This window comes from Nyctereutes procyonoides, unplaced genomic scaffold (genome assembly GCF_905146905.1).
Source record: "Nyctereutes procyonoides isolate TBG_1078 unplaced genomic scaffold, NYPRO_anot_genome, whole genome shotgun sequence".
Lineage (NCBI taxonomy): Eukaryota > Metazoa > Chordata > Mammalia > Carnivora > Canidae > Nyctereutes > Nyctereutes procyonoides.
In genome coordinates this window covers 16,624,762-16,633,152 of record NW_026575035.1, presented here as the reverse complement: position 1 = coordinate 16,633,152, position 8,391 = coordinate 16,624,762, and the positions used below count along the sequence as shown (strand labels likewise).

At 34.6% G+C, this 8,391-nt stretch overlaps 1 pseudogene; it reads right to left on the bottom strand.

The window, feature by feature from the left end:
- Window positions 1–7,074: 7,074 nt before the first annotated feature.
- Window positions 7,075–7,748, bottom strand: LOC129505243 (charged multivesicular body protein 4b-like; annotated as a pseudogene).
- Between the last annotated feature and the right edge of the window lie 643 nt (window positions 7,749–8,391).

The window sequence follows — 8,391 nt, the reverse complement described above, 5'->3', positions numbered from 1 at the left end:
GCTTATGAGTCATCTTATTAAAAAATTCTGACATTGTGTTATTCTTTTATCTTTACCTATCAGTTTCTGTAAGAATTGTCTTCAGAGGGGTGTCTGGGTGACTCAGTGGTTGAGCATCTACCTTTGGCTCAGGTCGTGATCCAGGGGTCCTGGGATTGAGTTCCACATCAGGCTTCACCCTTCCTCCCTGCCCCACCCCCCCAAGCCTGCTTCTCCCTCTGCCTATGTCTCTTCCTCTCTCTGTATCTCTCATGAATAAATAAATAAAATCTTTAAAAAACGAAAAAGAATGGTCTTCAGAATCTCCATCACAGTTGTTCATTAATTTATTTTTCCTAGAGATGTGATACTTGATGCAGTTTTAATGTCAATATAGACAAACGCATACATATTTATGATATTAGGACTTTTTCACCTATGATTTTTTTCTGGTAGTATATATCATCCTTCATTGTTGCTTTTGATTTATTTTTTGTCTCAAATTCCATTTATCAGTTACTTTAATTACCACTGTAATTGTCAACTAGTTCATATTATTTTCTTATTTTATCGTTTTCCTTCTCTCCTCACTTTATTTTTAATTCTCCTTCTGCACCTTTTTGTCACTAATGAATAGCTCTTATAGGTAATTTAATATTGTTGAAAAAATTCTTTAAGCATTCTATCGAGAGTCACTATTAAATACTTTATCCATTTATATTTATTGTAATTTTAGTTATAACTTATTTCTATTATACCAACGTTTTCAATTACATACAAGGTTATTTTTCTTTCTTTGAAGTGGTAAAATATCTTAATTGTAGAAATTATGTATTTGTTTTTTCCTTTTTGTTAATTAGACCTAATATAACGTATTTATAGTTCTTTTATTACATCAGCATCTTGCATATGCCATTATGTACATCTTCCTCTGGAAGAGATATATCTCCCAAGACACTCTCTTTCCTCTACTGACCCTCTTTTCCTGACTGTCACCCTTAATTACCATGTGGCATATCATCTACAACAGCACTGTAGAACAGAACTTTCTATGATGTTGGACACATTCTATAACTGTGCTACCCAACGGTAGTCACCAGCCACATGTCTATTGAGCACTCAAAGTGTGGCTACTATGACTGCCTGAGGAACTTAATTTTTAATTTAATTTAAATATCCAAATGTGGCCAGTAGCTACTGTATTGGATAATATAAATAACTTAGTTTTGTATATTTATGGATATAATTTTCTTCCTGGGTAGAAGGAACAAATTTTTATTTAGACCACAGTAAACTTTATTTATTCATTCATCCTTATTTTCCATATTTCTTAGTACTTTTTTTTTTTTTTTTTTTTTTTTTTTTAGAGAGAGAGAGAGAGAGAGAGAACAAGCAGGGGGAGCAGCAGGCAGAGGGAGAGGGAGAAGTAGGCTCCCTATTGAGCAGAGAGCCCGATGCCGGGCTTGATCCCAGGACCCCAATATCACAACCTGAGCCCAAGATAGATACTTAACTGACTGAGCCATCCAGGCACCCCTCTTAGTACCTTTTTGAATTTATTTTTCTTCTTGTTGGTTTACCTTTTTAAGAATGCATTACAGAGTATTTTGTTGCGGAAGAAATTCTCAGATGTGGTATACTTGAGAATGACTAATTTTAATCCTATAAATTTTAGGCTTAAGCTTTCTTCAAGGCTTTGAAATATAATTTGTATATTTCTTATATACATTATTGCTATTTTGTAGTACTATGTCAATTTGAATTTTTTTTTCTTTTTGTTGGTAGTGTTTTCCCTGGAACCCTTTAGAATTTTCTCTTTGTCCTTGGTATTGTTTAAATTTATTACAATATGACTTGTTTGGATTATTTTCTTATCTAAACTGTCATTCTGTGACCCACTTTAAGGTTTTTATATCTTTCTTTAATTTTGGAAAATTGCTGATTACTAATTAGCATGTTTAAATATATTGTTGCTCCTCCACTACTTTTTCTTATTTTTAAAGTATTTTTTATAGTGTAGACATGTATTTTCTCCTCCATAGCCCTTCTTTTCTATCTCTTCAACCACCTCATGCTTTCTACTGTAATTCCATCACTTGACCATTTTCATCTGTGTTTCCTTTGCCATTCAACTTATCAAAGTAGCTCTTTATTTTGACTATTATATTTTCACACCTGTTATCTCCAGTTAGTTCTTCCTTTAAACTGTTAATTACCTCATTCTTATTATCCTCCCTTATATTTTTGAGGGTACTTCTTATGTTTTTTAAAATTATTTTGTCTCTCCTCTATTATTGTTTCCTCCTAGGAAGATTTTCTTACTTATTCATGCTTGCAGTTTACAGAGATATTTTTTCATCAGGTACTATTTGATAGGCATTGGGATAATTGTTTCAATACACATAACAAACCTACAAGTAAATAATAAAAGTATTCCTATTCTACTCATTAGGAAATTCTGCATCAAAAAATCAGGTAGCTTGTTCACATTCATGCAACTCAATGAGTAATGGAACCAGGATTATAACCTACACATTCTGACTACTAACACCCTTATACTGTAGTAATAGATTCGAAGGGATAAGATAATATATCCCTCTCAATGACCATATAAATATAATAAAGGGAATAAGAAAGAGTGGTTACTTAAGGCTTATACTTAATGATTGAGTTATTTGAAATATTTGGAGCTTGAATTGTTATTTTTCATCAAGACTGAGTATGCAATTATCAAGTGATAAAGGAATCATGTTCATGAGGAAAGTTAATAATATTTGATTTCTAGCAATATGCCAAGTATTTTTAACAATACTTTAAACATTTTACATAATACCCTCAGAAGTAAATGATGTTATTATATCCACATTTTTTATTTAAAAAAAGCAAAAAAAAAAAAACAAAAACAAAAAAGAAAAAACAAACTTGAGCCCTAGAGAGGTTAAAGAAGTTGTCCAAGTTTACATAGCAAATCCTAGGGCTAAAATTTGAATCTGGAGCGTCTAGCTCCCGAGTACATTCTCCTATTTTTGCTTTACTCATTGTATTATACAATTACACAGAGCTGAGAAGAGGCAATACATTTGCGGAGGCACCAAGGAATGCAGGAATGAAAGAGATGAGGCGGATTAAGAATAGTGGCAGTCCCATTTTCTATTGGCTCTCTTAGCTTCTGGCCTCTCTAGTCTTCCATATGGTTTCCCCTTACTCCAGTTAAAATCTACCCTCAAAATGGGAGCAGAAACAGCCCTTTATATTGAAGTGTGGGGTCTGGTGACTTAGCTGTTTCTTCTGAGTCTAATGGTGAGAGACTACAAGAGAGGAAAAGTATACACTCCAGAGTGTTTCAGGCATATGGATAGTTGTGCTTGATAAGCAGGAAACTGAAAACCATAGATTACAATGGTAGTTTTAAAGAGATGAGTAAAGGAAATGTTGTGACAGCAATTCAGAGTGGCAAGAAGGTGATGAGGTGTTACGATAACAATTGGTAACTTACAGGCAGTAACAACTAAATATCCTGAAAAGGCTTTCTGTTCTGATCTGAATTAAAATAATCAACTCTGATGTATTCATTGTGATTGCTGATTTTAAGATTTGACCTTAAGCCAAAGAAGTTTAGGTGAAGCTAACAAAATGCTTTTGATAGTTGCAGAGTCAACTGACAAAGTTTATGTAAAATGGTTGTAGAGTCTCTTAATGATAACATAAAGAAGGGATCTTAGGCATATGATTATGGCACTTGAGATACAGCTAGTATTATCAAAATTCCTTGTGTGGCATCAAGATCTTGACACGTGGCTAGCTTTTACTGGTTTTCAATAAAAACAGCTATAATAAATTATTAAAACATATGTAAAAATTTAACAAGACTTGTATTATTTTCCTTATTTTTTATTTTTTTAAAAAAGTACAGTTGACCTATATATAATATTTTGTTGGTTTCAGGTGTATATGATAGTGATTCACTGTTTTTATACATTACAAAGTGAACCCAATGATAAATCTAGTTACCATCTGTCACCACACAAAATTATTATGTTACTGACTGTACTCCCCATGCTGTACACTAGGTCCCCATGAATTATTTATTTTATAACTGGAAGTTTGTACCTTTTAATTCCCTGCACCTACTTTTAATACATGCCTTTTTTTTTCCATTGTGGTAAAATGTACCTAATATGAAATTCACCATTTTAGGCATTTTTAAATGTACACTTCAGTAGCGTTAATGTTATTCATGTTATTGTTCATGTTATTGTTCATGTTATTCATGTTATTCATGTTATTGTTCATGTTATTGTTCAACCACTGTCAACCAAAACTTTTTCATCATCCCAAATTGAAACCCTAACCCTGTAAATAGTAACTCTCTATTCCTCTCTCTCCCTAATCCCTGTAACACCCCTTTCTGTATTTTCGAATTTGATTTTTCTAGGTAATCTAGTTTATTCACTTAGCCTAATGTCTTTAAGGTCCATCCATGTTGTCCCATGTGTCAGAATTTTCTTCCTTTTAAAGGCTGAATAATATTATATTGTACGTATATACTGCATTTTGTTTATCCATTAATCTGTTGATGAACATTTGCGTTGTTTCTTTCTTTTGGCTATTGTCAATAAACATTACTGTGAAAGGCTTACTCTTTATGCATATGATTTGCGTATCTAAAAAATATATCTTTTGGCATTAATACAAATTGACAAGATGCGAGAAATCTAATGCTTTGTGTTACTAAGGTGCCATTCCTGGTGAGATTTTTGAAGTATTTTGTGAGTATCAAGTATAGTTAAGAAGACTATGTAATTTATAATTCAAACCAGGATGACAACAGAAAATGGCATGATTAATATTACCCAGAGAAAATAGACATTAATCAGGACTGTCTCAAGCAAACCAGACCATGTTGTACCTCTCATCTTTTGAGACGTAGTCGATTAGAATCTTTAGTTTCTACTACCAGTGATTGGTAAATGTGAAATGAAATTATTTTACTTAATGTCATTGGAAAGTGAGGTCAATTAGGAAGTATGTTAGTAATTTTAAACCATTAGGATTCTATTTAGTGAAATAAAATCAAATTCATCTATTTCCTTTGAGTAACCACTTGTAAATTCTTTGTTATTTGAGGAAATGGGTGATTATTAATAGAGTTGACATCAAACAGATATGTCTAGATGTCTGTTGTTTCCCATTGCTAGCACTTTTGTCACTAGTCAACCCAAATAGTGCATGAGAAAAGGATCATTGGACACAATATGAAAGAATCTTGTACTTTTTTTTGCATTCTCTGACATGGACATAGCCAACCGATGCACATGGTAAAGGTCTAAAAATTGTTTCTAAAAGTAGTGAATAATGTCTGGCTCTCATGACTTCTTGCTTCATTCATCAGAAGCAGAAATTCAGACATCCCAGTGATCCATTGATCCTGGTAGTCAATTTGATTTCCCTTCTTTAAGTGTCCAAAATATAGGGAAGGAATCCTGATTGTATGATGAGACTTCCAAGTCAAATGGATACAGGATAATCAAAGATATCTTTTTCTTTGGCAAATGATATAGATCAGTGGGTGAAGGGGCACCTGGGTGGTTCAGTGGTTGAGCAGCTGTCTTCGGCTCAAGATGTGATCCCTGGGGTCCTGGGATCAAGTTCTGCATCGGGCTCCCTGCTGAGAGCCTGCTTTTCCCTCTGCCTATGTCTCTGCCTCCCTCTCTCTGTGTGTCTCTCATGAATAAATAAATAAAATATTTTTTAAAATAAAAATAAATAAATGGGTGGAATATTGTTTGAAGTAGAAGGTCTTTATTTGAGTACTCTGGGTTAATACTGTTTGTTGGTGGGATGGAACATTTTCCTTCCTAATGAAAGGAAATAATCTTGATAAGTTAATATAAGGGGAAAAGCCAACATAGTTTTCTCTAAATTTTGAATTTCAGAATCTAATTAAGACATGAAGTTTTATAAATTTTATTTCATATAGAAACCATTATTGGGTATAGAAAAGAGAAAGTTGTGAATTGCTTTTTTGAATCTATTAATAAGTGGATAAGTTTATAATTAATAAATTGCTTATTATAGATGATAGTTATTATATATAAGATAATACAACTGTCTTTACTGTGTGATATGTCACATTGACATCTAGGATGAATTTTTTTAATAAAACTTTTTTCACAAAGATAAGGGACACGCTATAGTTAAGTTTTGCTAAGTCTCTCATATTATAAGATGATATCAAATAACATTATTTTTAGCAAACTAGTTTAAGTCACTTTCCAAGGGTTAGTCAAGGAAATATCTATTTTATATTGGGATGTACACAATATCATTAACCTTCTTAGAAGTTTTTATTTTAGAAGTATTTCAAATTATTGTTTGACCTAATCTCCAAATTATCTCTTTTTTATGAAAATTAATTGAGATATTTAATAGTGCAAAACATAATTTCATCTGAATATAAATGAATGCACGTGTTTCCAATGAGTATCAGTTATCACAAATAGCAACAAGGATCTTAGAGCTATGTTAGAAAAATATATAGCTCAAATTTAACTCTGCAGTCTCACATGCTCTCAAGAGAACACATCTATTCCAAATCAGTGTCACAAACTACTAAAAACCAGGAGAGTAGGAGTGAGGATTGTGCAGAGTGGTAAACAGAGGGGCCAGGACACAGGCGATGAACAGAAATACAGCTCTCAAGGAAAGCAAAATCAGATTAGAGCTAAGTACAAGGAAAAGCTTATGGGTTTCAAAAAAACGACTTTTCTGCCAGTGCCATACGAGTCTTAGAAAGAGATGTGCGACAAGTTAACTGACTTAAAAAGGACAGAGGCTACACTTTCAGATCATTTCAACTACAAATGGTAACCCTTTCCTTTGTGGTTCTGCAGTGAAATTAGCGTAGTCCAGAAGCTCTATGTTGGATTTGCAAATACAGTTTATTTGACAGGAATTCCACATTATAAACATCAGGCACCTCCCATCTTCCCCTTCCATTTCCCTCCCTCTCCCCTCCTCATCCCAATCTGGCTGGGTGCAGACCACTACACAGAGAGTGAGCAGTGATGTGGCCCTGCTGCTTTGGAGGAAGATTCAAGAAGAATGAAGAGGAAGAGGACAACATGAAGGAAACATAGAACTGGGTTGGAGCCATTGAACTGGTCCCGTGTGGGCCGGGGCTGGCCAGACCCTGGAAGCCTGTGCAACGGGTAGGTGTGTGCATGTGCCGGGCAGGCCGGACAGGGTATAGGCAGGTGGGTTTGATGGTAAGGTTAGAGAGGGAACATTTGGAAGAGGGACTGGTTCGGGTCCACTTATTTGCAGCAAATTCCTGTCCAGTTCCTCCTGTTGTAGTTCTCATTCTGCCAGGAGCTCATCCTGGTCAAACTCTTCTCCAAATCCTACAGGGTTTGAAATACCTGTTGAAGTCTCCTCTGCTTCGTGCCTGTTGGTCAGCCATGGCCTGCATTAACTCTTCATCTTGATCAGTGTCGATGTTGTCCTGGGCAACCTTCGTGGCCTTGGAGGAATAGCCCACATTCTAGAGCACCTCGGTGTCAGTACTGGCATTCTCCAGGGCCTCTCGCTGAAATTCGATGGTTGCCCTCGATCTGCACCAGCTGCTGCTCCTACCTCTTATTGCACTTCAGTGCCCTAGGGGCTGCACACTTGTTCTTAGTGCTGTGTTTCTTGGCAGCGGTGATCAACTCCTCCTGGGTCTTTATCTCCAGGAGTTCCTGCTTCTTACTTAGCCCAAATAAATTCATAAGTCCTATGAATTCATAAGGCTTTATTGATAAAATAAAAATACATATGTAAATGCTTTCCTCACTTGTTCATACACTCAAAGCATTTTAGGAAATTATGTAGTGAACTCACCCTGTGTGTCTCTGTCTATCTCTGCCTCTCTCTTTCTCTTTCTCCATATACATATGTATATATGGAGCACCTACTTATTTATATATAAAATATATATTATATATAATGTAATATGTAAATATGTAAGTTTCTCGATATCTGAGTCAAACTTAATGCTAAAAAAACTCATTTCTGTAACACAGATAGGATGACAATTTGACCATTGAGAAAGATGACTGAAGAAAACAGAATAGTTTTTAAAACTCAACTTGTAAATAAGTGACTGAGTTGTGCCGCGATCCAGCATCCATTCCTGCATACACTAAAATGAGATTATTTTTCTCAAAACTGGTGACAGTCTTTGAAGTTCAACTTAATAAATATAAAATTATCCAAGACTAACCAGCTCTAAAAATTTGAAGTGTAAAAACAAACAAAACCAAATTGTCATCTAAAATAAAATTTCATTAAATTGTCTTTGCCTGAGTTACCCGATACTGTTTTGAAAAATCAAAGCTAGTGGGGATCATGTATCCACTGCAGCCTATGTGC